Genomic DNA, 14,806 nt, shown 5'->3' with positions numbered 1-14,806 from the left:
ATAGTAAAAATAAAGAAAAATCCTGGTATGAGTAGGTGTGTCCAAACCTTTGACTGGTACTTGCTTAATTAATAATATGGTGTTTCATTCCATGACAAATGAAAAACCCTCTGAGTAAATTCAGACCGTTTCGCTCTTGGAGAGCACACTGAAAGTTCGGGCCGAGGAGCAGGGTTGATTTGAGCGTTCTGGCCTTACAACGGCAGTCAAGCACCCAAGCGAACATTGGCTAGCTTGCTAGCTACTTCCAGACCCAAATGAGACCACTCTGACCATTTTACTCACCCTAACAGAGCTGGTTAGACAGTTTTCGTGTTAACCAGGGCGTTGGTGACTAATTGTGCTGCTGGAAACAATTTAATTACACTTTTTTTAATGTTTACTGACACCGGCCATATTCAACGGGTTCGAAACCTGCTCCCTGCTTGTTTCATTTGAAGTCGTGCACAATTATCAGTTTATTATTTATTTTATATTGCCCATTCATTGCCAGTTAGAGAGACACCGTAGTGCATTGGGACCCAAAAGCATATTCAGTGCTCTAACTGCCACTTGGTCGTTAGGGCAAATCTGGTCTGTGATAGGACGTTTTTTTCCCCTCACACCTAGTTCGGTTATTGGACTATTCTTTAGTAACGGTTGAATAGTCTATTGTTCAGCTATTAGCCCCCCCTCCCCAACAAATGGATGTCTTTTTAACCAAAAATATTTTTTCTGAAAGCAAAAACAAAGCTATCAAATATGTTGTAATGGAGCGCAAAGCTTTATGCATTTTATTCACAAAAAATATATTTGAAAATACTGTTCAGCCTATCTTTTCGACACTCAAGGAAGTCATAACGGACACCTACGAAGGACTGTGTGATGGTATCTCAGGTAAGCAGCACTGAGTGTTCTTCAGTCCAACTTCTACATAGCTAGTAGTTAGCTCCTACGATTCAGTGTCGGTTCATAACATTCTACTATATTACATAGATATACATACCGTAGAACGATAAATCATGCAATTAGTATTCTCAAGCTAACCAAAAACATTTAGCTACAAATGCCTGTTCACGCCATTTTCAGTTGAATTCATCTAACTTTCTTTCATGGCAACTCATAAGCAGGCCATGTCCTATGTGTTTCATAGTCGATATATAATCGTATTTCCTGACAGTAACGGTAAGCTTTTTTTTACAGAAGGATGAAAGAACACAATATGTCTATCAGGGAATGCTATTCTGATATGTCAGATGAAGAGTTAGACCAGAAAGTCAGGGCCATTAAGGCAAAGACGCCCAAAGGAAGTGGTCAATGGTCAAAGGAAGTCACCAAGCAATGGGCCTTCGATTACAATGGCGAAGAGTTAGGGAGTCTTCACAGCGTGTAGATGGTGCAGGTATCATTGCCAGAATGATCCAGCTTCGTTGCATTGCTCGGCTTAAAAATACTCTGTTCCTGCTCCCGTCTCTCATCCACATTGATATAAATCATAAATTGATAAGGTACTAAGATGTATAATGTCTCCAAATCTAAGAAGTTACTAACTTCTGTATTCTTACTTATTCGTAGACAAATGTTCAATGGTGTATGAAACTGGAGTTGTTCATCATCAATTGGTAATATATAAATAATGAAGCAGGTTAATAGGTTAAACATTTCACTTTTAATTCCAATGCTTTTTTTCAAGATAAAACATTGTCATCTTTGGCGGTAAAGATGGATTTAAGGAAGGTAAGTATATAATATTGTATGCATATTACATATTTCCCATCACCTAATGAACAACCACAATACCAGTCTGGTGTTAAGCTTTCTGGGCTGTATTGACGTATCCTGAAAATGACATCTGCTGCTTTAAATTGAACGGTCATATCTACAAAAAATAAGCTGTTCTCTTAACTTTCAGAGTGCGAGCTGATCAAAGGGTCGAAAATGTAGATATTGCCAGATGTATGTTCACTGTACAAGGAACAGGCCGTGGAAGCTTTACTGCTGGCAAAAGTGTCCACAACCAGAGGTAATTAAACTGTAGTGTTATTTCTCTCTTCCTCTCTGCCTGTCTTGTTGTACATGGAACCTGTCTCACATGCATTCATAAAAATAAAAAAACTTAAGATGTCAGCTGCTAATTTTAAGATTTACACTACAAACACACAATGCTCACCGCACCATCTTTTGGTGAGGACATTTACATGCATGCTCTTCGTTTAATTATCTCCAGCGTTTTTAGGTGCAGTCCTCCCACACTACGTAGGATATTGTTTTAGCCAAAGTGCCACTCTTGATAATGGCAAACATTTGTATTGTTTGGAGGAGGGTGAAATGATAGCAGGCCCAGCTGTCAAAGTGAGAGAGTAGGCTATTCTGGTTAGAGCATGTACTTTTGTGTAGTCTATTTATTTAGAGGTTTTCTGTCCTCAGATACAGAGAGCTGTGAAAGCCTGTCTGCTGTTTAAGAGGTCCCAATGAAGAGCAGCGGTTCTCAGTCCTGGTCCTGGGGACTCAAAAGGGTGCAAATTTTTGTTTTTGCCTTAGCACTGCACAGCTGATTCAAATGATCAAGTCATCATCAAGCTTCAAGTGGTATTTATGTATTCATTTGTGACGCTATCCTTGATAAGATCCTGCTATTGTCACATGCATCTATCTATCCAATGTTATCATGATTTGTTATAAGGGATATTATACAGGAAGTATTATTAAAGAGATGCTTTACATTGGAATAGAGAGAAGTAGTAGTCCCAGAGTTAATGATCCAAGGTCAGTTCTGCATTTCACCTCCTGATGATTATGATGACTGACCGTTAGAACAAAAAAAACAAAGCTTAATCATGCTCTCTCTCTATTCATCTGTCTCTCATCTGCAGGTATGTTTTGATGTGAGAGAGGAAGCCAGTCCCGTCATCGCCACCTCAACCGCTCTTAAGATAACCTTCGGACCGACTGGGAGCCTAAGTCTGGTTAGGAGACACTGCAAGAGACACTATGTAATTGTGATGAACAGAGAATATTAGGGTAGCACTGTAATTCATTAATCATATGCCGTCTTCCCTGCTCCTCTGTTTTACCATTTTCCTTTGTCTTTTACACCTCTCCCCCCCTCCTCCTCCTCTTCCTTCCTTGTTTTTTTATAATGCACACCATATGTGCATTGAAGTACAGATTGAACTTGTATTTATAATATTACAATTATAATATTTATAATGCATGTATTATGTATTTACAACACCTGGATAATGAACTTTCAAAAAGCGTTTCACATTCTCCAACGGTTGAAATGAAGTATCTCATTGGAATACTACACCTATCCAGTGTCCTCAGATTAATGCAGATGAAGGGAGTTAGATAGGCATAGATGTAATTCGGTATATATGAATTACAAATCAGCCTTTACTTAAAATCAGGTTTCTAGACTATTGCATAGTTACAATGTGTGATCATTGATGTCCCAGGCGCAGGAGTGGTAAACTCCGTTGAAGTGTATTATTGTAATACATACAGTTGAAGTCAGAAGTTTACATACACCTTAGCTAAATACATTTCAACTCAGTTTTTCACAATTCCTGGCATTCAATTCTAGTAAAAATTCCCTGTCTTAGGTCAGTTAGGATCACCACTTTATTTTAAGAATGTGAAAAGTCAGAATGATTGGGAGAATGATATATTTCAGTTTTTTTTTTTTCATCACATTCCCAGTGTGCCAGAAGTTTACATACACTCAATTAGTATTTGGTAGCATTGCCTTTAAATTGTTTAACCTGGGTCAAACGTTTCAGGTAGCCTTCCACAAGCTTCCCACAATAAGTTGGGTGAATTTTGGCCCATTCCTCCTGACAGAGCTGGTGTAACTGAGTCAGGTTAAGGCCTCCTTGCTCACACACACTTTTTCAGTTCTGCCCACAATTTTTCTATGGGATTGAGGTCAGGGCTTTGTGATGGCCACTCCAATACCTTGACTTTGTTGTTCTTAAGCCATTTTGCCACAACTTTCAAAGTATGCTTGGGGTCATTGTCCATTTGCCACCAAGTTTTAACTTCCTGACTGATGTGTTGAGATGTTGCTTCAATATATCCACATTATTTTCCATCCTCATGATGCCATCTCTTTTGTGAAGTGCACCAGTCCCTCCTGCAGCAAAGCACCCCCAAATCATGATGCTGCCACCCCGGTGCTTCACGGTTGGGATGGTGTTCTTCGGCTTGCAAGCATCCCCCATTTTCCTCCAAACCTAACTATGGTCATTATGGCCAGTTCTACAGTTCAATTTTTGTTTCATCAGACCAGAGGACATTTCTCCAAAAAGTACAATCTTTGTCCCCATGTGCAGTTGCAAACCGTAGTCTGGCTTTATGGTGGTTTTGGAGAAGTGGCTTCTTCCTTGCTGAGGGGCGTTTCAGGTTATGTCGATAATGGACTCGTTTTACTGTGGATATAGATACTTTCGTACCGGTTTCCTCAAGCATCTTCACAGGGTTCTTTGCTGTTGTTCTGGGATTGATTTGCACTTTTCGCACCAAAGTGCTTTCATCTCTAGAAGACAGAACACGTCTCCTTCCTGAGCGGTATGACAGCTGCGTGATCCTATGGTGTTTATATTTGTGTACTATTGTTTGTACAGATGAATGTGGTACCTTCAGGGATTGGGGAATTGCTCCCAAGGATTGGAGGTCTCCAATTCTTTTTGTGAGTTCTTGGCTGATTTCTTTTGATTTTCCCATGATGTCAAGCAAAGAGGCACTGAGTTTGAAGGTAGGCCTCAAAATACATCCACAGGTACACCTCCAATTGACTCAAATGATGTCAATTAGCTTATCAGAAGCGTCTAAAGCCATGACATAATTTTCTGGAATTTTCCAAGCTGTTTAAAAGGCACAGTCAACTTAGTGTATGTAAACTTCTGACCCACTGGAATTGTGATACATGGAATTATAAGTGAAATAATCTGTCTGTAAACAACTGTTGGAAAAATGACTTGTGTCATGCACAAAGTAGATGTCCTAACCGACTTACCAAAACTATAGTTTGTTAACAAGAAATTTGTGGAGTGGTTGAAAAATGAGTTTTAATGACTCCAACCTAAGTGTATGTAAACTTCCGAATTCAACTCTACATGCAGACACAGCATCACTCAAAGAATGGAGTTTGATACACTTGGTGCTGAATATGACTGAAAAAGTAAGGCTCACAGAGATTTATACCTGAACCGCACCCTTATTTGCCAAGGAAGAGTGCATGATCAGTGAATATATTCAATGTACAGGCTACAATGTGGGGATCTCATGCGTGGGAATAACTACAGTACATGTATAAAGGACTTGCATCCCTGGCAGAGTTAATACATTCTACTCAATCCATAGGCTTCATTAATCCCATTCAGACTTGAAGTCGATACAACAACTATGACAGCTGAGTTAAAAAAAAAAAAAATCTTTATTTCACCTTTATTTAACCAGGTAGGCCAGTTGAGAACAAGTTCTCATTTACAACTGCGACCTGGCCAAGATAAAGCAAAGCAGTGCGACAAAAACAACAGCACAGAGTTACACATGGGATAAACAAACATACAGTCAATAACACAATAGAAAAATCTGTATACAGTGTGTGCAAATGAAGTAAGGAGGTAAGGCAATAAATAGGCCATAGTGGTGAGGTTCATAGATTGGTATGAATATTAGTTCAGAACCTAAAGTTTTAGGGTCCATACACAGATCGGCCTCATACTGTAGCTAGCTACACATCCATAAGCAGTTATTTTTATCCTCCACTACACAATAAGAAAATAAATAGTTAGCTAGCTAAACTCAGCAAAAAAAGAAACGTCCTCTCACTGTCAACTGCACATCTGCAGTCCTCATGCCTCCTTGCAGCATGCCTAGGGCACATTTACGCAGATGAGCAGGGACCCTGGGCATCTTTTATTTGGTGTTTTTCAGAGTCAGTAGAAAGGCCTCTTTAGTGTCCTAAGTTTTCATAACTGTGACCTTAATTGCCTACCGTCTGTAAGCCGTTCCACAGGTGCATGTTCATTAATTGTTTTAGGTTCATTGAACAAGCATTGGAAAAAGTGTTTAAACCCTTTACAATGAAGATCTGTGAAGTTATTTGGATTTTTACAAATTATCTTTGAAAGACGGTCCTGAAAAAGGGACGTTTCTTTTTTTGCTGAGTTTGTTACTTCAGCTGTATTGCATGGCAAATACAAGGCAAGCGAACACAATTGTACATTCAATTTGCAGTAAATGCTTTAGCTAGCAATATTTTTTACATCCACTGTTTCACAAGACGACAGCCCGGTTTTAAACACAAATAACACATTCAAACTCAGGTGACTAGCTAGCTAGTGTTATGACATAACTTACTAAAATCGCGATTTTCGTAAATTAACCTTGACAAAGAAATATGCACAAACATTTGTCTCTTCATTGAACTAGACATCAGGCCAATGTCGACGTTGGCATTTTTTAGGTAATATCGTCCGATTCCGATATGTTCACCGATATGTCGTACATCCCTAGAAATAAGCCATCAGTAAAAATAAAAGTGGATGCACATCTAACAAACTTTCACAGGCGCAGGGTGAAACAAAGGCCAGCAAAAGAAGATAAATAACTGCACATCATTTAGCTAGGTGCTCATTTAGTTGTGCTGATTGTGGCTTTAACGCTGACAATGTGCACAATCTCAACAGTCTGACACAAATGGCACCCTATTCCCTATAGTGTACTACTTTTGACCAAGGCCCATAGGGCTTAAGTGCACTATATAGGGAACAGGGTGCGATTTGGGATGCACACATGCCTTTAACAGTAGACCAGCACCGGAACCTGTTTTCTTTCAAGTCTTAGGCTACTCAACTGCGATACATTTCCAGTTTGATCTGGATTATTTTAACTGCTTTCAGGCATTTTAGCTGGTCAGCCGATTCATGACATAATGCTATGGTTGACTGATGAACTCACCGAGTGGGTGTTTGGGAAAGTCGCATTTAAAAAGGACAGATCCGGGATCTGTCGTTGGGGTGAACGGGCTAATTGTGCCAGGCCACACAGGGACAGCACTCTAAATCTCAACTAATCCAATTAAGGATAAACACAAAAAGGATTCGTTTTACTCCTTAATAACACATACATAGTGAGTCACATACAGACACACAGTTTTCTAGGACTAGTATCGGGACGTATTGAGATGAGCCATTTTGCTAAACCAGCAAAATAAATAATTTCCAACCACGCACGCACACCCCAAAAACGGCCTATTTTCTTCTCTGTATATTGTACAAACGCGCAACAAAATGAATATTGCTTTAAATACTTAGTTATTAATTAGTAATAACTTTTCAATAGCAGAACATGTAGTCTAATTAGAATAGGCCTATTTAAACACTTGCGTTGAAGTGAGACTGTATATAATAGGCCACAAAACACACACACAGTATACTTCACACACTGATCAAACCCCATCTCGTAAAACCCTCACTCCAAACCAAAATCAGAATGACCTTTCCACTCCAACATCTACAGTGAAATTCCAGTTACCCAGTTGCTGATGGCAAGGGTTGACCATTATCTGCACTATTCATCTCCAAAATGGCCATTTATTTGACTCTCCACACATTCCTGGTGCTTTGTAGAGAGCCGCAGGGCTTTCAACCCCCACGTATCCCATGGACACCGGAATGCACTGACATACCAAGCACTTCGGCCAAAACAAGCCCCCTTTGGTCCAAAAACTCAACCCAGGTTAAAACTATGCGTCCTTCTACTCTAAGCCATTTAGACTTTGTAGAGCTCATCATTTATGTATTTTGAGTATCAGCAAAAATATTTAAACTAAACTTTGTGGGGCTGAATAGTTTTGAGTTTTGCAACTTTGTTCTCAGGCTGGACTACTAGAGTCAATTGTCTGAACATTAGCTAAAAACATTAACTAACGAAGTATAAATGTAAGCCTAGCTTGTGTAGCCAGTAAACAGACACTTACAGTGTCATCAATGGCCTGATCTGATTTAAAAACTTACTCAAAATGAGTTAACATGCTACAAATCAGTAACAAGAAACACGTTCAGCTAATAGAGCAAATTTAGCAAATTTGTGTACTAAAACATATGCTCAGATCAGTGACCTAACCGGACATCAGGCGCATATTAGTTTAGCCAACTCAAATGTTACGCTGTACATTCAAATCAATGTTTATGGGTCAAAAACAGATTTGCAGATGTTTGTTTGTTTATATTCCGGTCTCTGACATTGCTAGTTCTGATATATTTCTTAAATTTCTTTATATTTATGGATTGTTTATTGTTTAAAAAAATATATGTACAGTACCAGTCAAAGTTGACACACCTACTCATTCCAGGATTTTTCTTTATTTGTACTACTTTCTACATTGTAGAATAATAGTGAAGACATCAAAACTATGAAATAACACATACGGAATCATGTAGTACCCAAAAGAAAGTGTCAAAATATATTTTAGATTCTTCAAAGTAGCCAGTCTTTGCCTTGATGACAGCTTTGCACACTTGGCATTCTCTCAACCAGCTTCACCTACAATGCATTTCCAACAGTCAATAAAAAAAATATATATATTTAACTAGGCAAGTAAGTTAAGAACAAATTCTTATTTACAATGACGGCCTACACCGGCCAAACCCTGTGTAGGCCTGCCTGTTTTGCCCTGTCCGGGGGTATCGTCGGATGGGGCCACAGTGTGTCCCGACCCCTCCGGTCTCAGCCTCCACTATTTATGCTGCAATAGTTTGTGTTAGGGGGCTAGGGTCAGTCTGTATATCTGGAGTATTTATCCTGTCTTATCCGGTGTCCTGTGTGAATTTAAGAATGCTCTCTCTAATTCTATCTCTTTCTCCCTTTCTCAGAGGACCTGAGCCCTAGGTCCATGCCCCAGGACTACCTGGCCTGATGACTCCTTGCTGTCCCTAGTCCACCTGGTCGTGCTGCTGCTCCAGTTTCAACTGTTCTGCCTGCGGCTATGGAACCCTGACCTGTTCACTGGACGTGCTACCTGTCCCAGACCTGCTGTTTTCAACTCTCTAGAGACAGCAGGAGCGATAGAGATCCTCTGAATGATCGGCTATGAAAAGCCAACTGACATTTACTCCTGAGGTGCTGACCTGTTGCATCCTCTAAAACCACTGATTATTATTATTTGACCCTGCTGGTCATATATGAACATTTGAACATCTTGGCCATGTTCTGTTCTAATCTCCACCCGGCACAGCCAGAAGAGGACTGGCCACCCCTCATAGCCGGATTCCTATATAGGTTTCATCCTAGGTTCAGGCCTTTCTAGGGAGTTTTTCCTATCCACTGTGCTTCTACACCTGCATTGCTTGCTGTTTGGGGTTTTAGGCTGGGTTTCTGTACAGCACTTTGACATCAGCTGATGTAAGAAGGGCTTTATAAATACATTTGATTGACTGATTGATTCTAAAATTGATTAAATTGTCCCCCCCCCCCCCTCATCAATCTACACAATGACAAAGCACATTTTTGCAAATGTATTAAAAATACAAAACACAAAAATATAAATTACATAAGTATTCAGACCCTTTACTCAATATTTTGTTGAAGCACCTTTGGCAGCAATTACAGCCTCAAGTCTTCTTGGTTATGACGCTACAAGCTTGCCATACCTGTATTTGGGGAGTTTCTCCTATTCTTCTCCGCAGATCCTCTCAAGTTCTGTCAGGTTGGATGGGGAGCGTCGCAGCACAGCTATTTACAGGTCTCTCCAAAGATGTTTGATCGGGTTCAAGTCCGGGCTCTAGCTGGGCCACTCAAGGACATTGAGACTAGTGGAAGCGACTCCTGCGTTGATGTGCTTAGGGTCATTGTCCTGTTGGAAGGTGAACCTTCACTTCAATCTGAGGTCCTGAGCACTCTGCAGCAGGTTTTCATCAAGGATCTCTGTACTTTGCTTCATTAATCTTTCTCTCGATCCTGACTAGTCTCCCAGTCCCTGACGCTGAAAAACATCCCCACAGCATGATTCTGCCACCCCCATGTTTCACCGTAGGGATGGTGCCAGGTTTCTTCCAGACGTGACGCTTGGCATTCAGGCCAAAGAGTAAAATCTTGGTTCCATCAGACCAGAGAATCTTGTTTCTCATGGTCTGAGAGTCTTTAGGTGCCTTTTGGCAAACTCCAAGTGGGCTGTCATGTGCCTTTTACTGAGGAGTTGCTTTCTATCTGGCCACTCTACCATAAAGGCCTGATTGGTAGATTGCTGCGGAGATGGTCGTCGTTCTGGAAGGTTCTCCCATCTCCACAGAGGAACTCTGTCAGAGTGACCATTGGGTGCTTGGTCACTTCCCTGAACAAGGCCCTTCTCCCCTGATTGCCCAGTTTGTCCGGGGGGCCAGCTCTAGGAAGAGTCTTGGTGGTTCCAAACTTCTTCCATTTAAGAATGATGGAGGCCACTGTGTTCTTGGATGCCTTCAATGCTGCAGACATTTTGGTACCCATCCCCAGATCTGTGCCTCAACACAATCCAGTCCTGGAGCTCTACGAACAATTCCTTCAACCTCATAGCTTGGTTTTTGCTCTGACATGCACTGTCAACTGTGGGACGTTATATAGACAGGTGTGTGCCTTTCCAAATCATGTCCAATCAATTGAATTTACCACAGGTGGACTCCAATCAAGTTGTAGAAACATCTCAAGGATGATCAATAGAAACAGTATGCACCGGAGCTCAATTTCGAGTCTCATAGCAAAGGGTCTGAATACTTTATCATTCATAAATTAGCAAAAATTTCTAAAAACCTATTTTCACTTTGTCATTATGGAGTATTGTGTGTAGATTGAGGATGATCATTTTTTTTAATGTATTTTTCGAATACGGCTGTAATATATCAAAATCTGGAAAAAGTCAAGGGGTCTGAACACTTTGCGAATGCATTATACATATAAAGTGGGTAAAAGTGTGTAACCATTATTAAAGTGACCAGTCTTCCATGACTATGTATATAGAGCAGCAGTCTCTAAGGTGCAGGGTAGAGTAAGCGGGCAGTAGCCACCTAGAAACAATGACTAAGGTTCAGGGCAGGGTACTGGGCAGAGGCCGGCTAGTGGTGACTGTTTAACAGTCTGATGGCCTGGAGATAGAGGTGTATGCACCTGTACAGTTTCCGCCTTCTAGATGGCCGTGGCTCCGGTGGCTGGGTACACCTTCAATTAACAGGGCAATTGAAGCCTGTGTGTGGGTGTGCATACAACAAACCAATGTTTAGTAATCAAGACCTAAGTAACAGTGACTCGCTCAATTCGGAAGGGGTCAGATGACGCGGAAGCTATGCCACAGGACTGTTTTGCTAGCACAGGCTGGAATATGAAAGCTGCCGCTTTCAAGGAGGGAGACACTAATCCGGACTCTTATAAGAAATCCCGCTATGCCCAAAGACGAACCATCAAACAGGCAAAGCATCAATACAAGACTAAGATTGAATCCTACTACACTGTATCTGACGGTCGTCGAATGTGGCAGGGCTTGCAAACCATTATGGACTACAAAAGGGAAACCCAGCATCGAGCTGCACAGTGATGCAAGCCTACCAGATTAGCTTTATGCCTTCTATACAAGCTTAAAAGCAAGCAACCCTGAAGCATGCATGAGAACACCAGCTCTTTCGGACGACTGTGTGATCACGCTCTCCGTAGCCGATGTGAGCCAGACCTTAAAACAGGTCAACATTCACAAGACCGCAGACGGATTACCAAGACGTGTACTCTGAGCATGCGTGGACCAACTGGCAAGTGTCTTCACTGACATTTTCAACCTCTCCCTTACCGAGTCTGTAATACCTACATGTTTCAAGCGGACCACCGTAGTCCATGTGCCCAAGAAAGCAAATGTAACCTACCTAAATGACTACCGACCTGTAGCACTCACGTCGGTAGCCATGAAGTGCTTTGAAAGGCTGGTCATGGCTTACATCAACACCATCATCCCGGAAACTCTAGACCCACTCCAATTCGCATACCGCCCCAACAGATCTAAAGAATAGGAAATCTCAATGCAAGCCACACTGCTCTTTCCCACCTGGACAAACAGAACACCTATGTGAGAATGCTGTTCATGGACTACAGCTCAGCATTCAACACCAAAGTGCCCTCAAAGCTCATCACTAAGCTAAGGACCCTGGGACTAAACACCTCCCTCTGCAACTGGATCCTGGACTTCCTGAAGGACCGCCCCCAGGTGGTAAGGGTAGGCAACAACACATCTGCCACGCTGATACTCAACACGGGGGCCCCTCAGGGGTGCGTGCTTAGACCCCTCTACTCCTCGTTCACCCACGACTCCAACACCGTCATTAAGCCTGGTTTGGCAACTGCTCGGCCTCCGACCGTAAGGCGCTAGAAGGTAGTGTGACTATTTACATTCACTCCCCCCTTTGTTTTTACACTGCTGCTACTCGCTATTTATCTATCCATTGTCACTTTACCCCTACCCACAGCTACAAATTACCTTGACTATCCTGTACCCCTACACATTGATTTGGTACCGCTACCCCCTGTATATAGCCTCATTATTATAGTAATTTTCTTGTTACTTCTTTATTTGATTTGAGTATATTTTGTAAATATTTTCTTAACTCTATTTCTTGAACTGCATTGTTGATGAACTTCTTATGGCTAGGGGGCAGCATTTTCACGTTTGGATGAAAAGCGTGCCCAGAGTAAACTGCCTGCTACTCAGTCCCAGTTGCTAATATATGCATATTATTAGGATATTTGGATAGAAAACACTCTGAAGTTTCTAAAACTGTTTGAATGATGTCTCTGAGTATTACAGAACTCATATGGCAGGCGAAAACTTGAGAAAAACCCAACCAGGAAGTGGGAAATCTGAGGTTTGTAGTTTTTCAACTCTTGGCCTATCGAATACACAGTGTCTATGGGGTCATTTTGCACTTCCTAAGGCTTCCACTAGATGTCAACAGTCTTTTGAACCTTGTTTGATGCTTCTACTATAAAGGAGGGGGGAATGAGAGGGGATTGAGTCAGAGAGCCGAGCTGGTCATGAGCCGAGCTGCATGAGCTGGTCATGCGCATTCACATGAGAGGTAGCTTGCGTTCCATAGCATTTCTGAAGACAAAGGAATTCTCCGGTTGGAACATTATTGAAGATTTACGTTAAAAACATCCTATGGATTGATTCTATACTTCGTTTGACATGTTTCTACGAACTGTAATATGACTTTTCGTCTGAACTTTTGCCTGGACCTGCCCGCGCGTCGTGAGTTTAGATTGTGTACTGAACCCGCGAACCAAAAGGAGTTATTTGGACATAAATTATGGACTTTATGGAACAAATCAAACATTTATTGTGGAACTGGGATTCCTAGGAGTGCATTCTGATGAAGATCAAAGTTAAGTGAATATTGATAATGCTATTTCTGACTTATGTTGACTCGTCTGAGCGCCGTACTCAGATTATTGCATGGTTTGCTTTTTCCGTAAAGTTTTCTAAAATCTGACACAGCGGTTGCATTAAGGAGAAGTATATCTTTAAATCTGTGAATAACACTTGTATCTTTTATCAATGCTTATTATGAGTATTTCTGTAAATTGATGTGGCTCTGTGCAAATTCACGGGATGTTTTGGAGGCAAAGCCAAATGTAAACTGAGGTTTTTGGATATAAATATGAACTTGATCGAACAAAACATACATGTATTGTGTAACATGTTGTCCCATGAGTGTCATCTAATGAAGAACATCAAAGGTTAGTGATACATTTTATCTCTATTTCTGCTTTTTGTGACTCCTCTCTTTGTTTGGAAAATCCCTGGATGCTTTCTGTGACTAGTTGCGGACCTAACATAATGATATGTTCTGCTTTCGCTGAAAAGCTTTTTTGAAATCGGACACTGTGGTTGGATTAACACGAATTTGATCTTTAAAATGGTGTCTAATACTTGTATGTTTGAGAAATTTGAATTATGAGATTTCTGTTGATTGAATTTGGCGCCCTGCAATTTCATTGGCTGTTGGCGAACCCGAGTCCTAGCTAGGTTAAGGACTTGTTAGAAAGCATTTCACGGTATGGTCTACACCTGTTGTATTCGGCGCATGTGACAAATAACATTTCATTTTATTTCTAACTTAATTTTACCTTCAACTCAATGTTATGCTTTAACATGCCATGAATCATATCCTGAGTAGAGCCCTGTTCACACTAGCCTGATCCCAGATATTTGTTTGTGCTGTCTGGCCAAATTGGAACAAACGGTTTTGGGACCAGGCTATAGTTGTGGCAGGCTCTAAGGGTCATGCCTCTAAGGCACTGAGGCTAGTGTACATTTAGCCTGGGCGGCTGAGCCCCCCCATACCCCTGGCTTTGCTGGCATGGTTTTGAGAATGCAGACGAGACACTTGTTAATTAGGTGATAAATGTCTGCCCTGGTCAGTGTCAAGCCAGACTGGGCTTTCCTCTTTCTCTCTACCCCTATGTCACTCTCTGTCCCCAGCTCTCTCGGTCTCCCAGTGGGTCTCTGGATGCCGCCCTCTCCTGCTCGCTTTCCCTCTGTCTCTCACTCTTTAGCCTTTCCGTTTCTATCTTTCTCTATCCGCCACTCTCACTCAGTCTCTCCCCATCTCCCTCTGTCTCTTTCCCTAACTCTCTTCCTCAATCTCTTTCTCTTGATCTTTCACCGTCTCTCAGCCTCTCCATCTCTCGCTTTAAGCCTTCTGGCCTGATTCTAGGCATCCCAGATAGCACAAGCCACCTGGGAAAAGAGGGGGGGGGGGATTCCACGCATATAAAACCCAGGCTGGCTCCCCTCATCGAGGACATG

At 41.5% G+C, this 14,806-nt stretch overlaps 1 protein-coding gene across 2 annotated transcripts in view; it reads right to left on the bottom strand.

The window, feature by feature from the left end:
* Positions 1-14,806, bottom strand: part of LOC139568783 (striatin-like) — a 95,859-nt gene that overhangs the window by 46,019 nt on the left and 35,034 nt on the right. The gene's annotated exons all lie outside the window — the stretch shown is intronic.

This window comes from Salvelinus alpinus, chromosome 2 (genome assembly GCF_045679555.1).
Source record: "Salvelinus alpinus chromosome 2, SLU_Salpinus.1, whole genome shotgun sequence".
Taxonomy (NCBI): Eukaryota; Metazoa; Chordata; class Actinopteri; order Salmoniformes; family Salmonidae; genus Salvelinus; species Salvelinus alpinus.
Note: the sequence above shows the minus strand (reverse complement) of the source record. Positions and strands in the feature narration are given on the sequence as shown.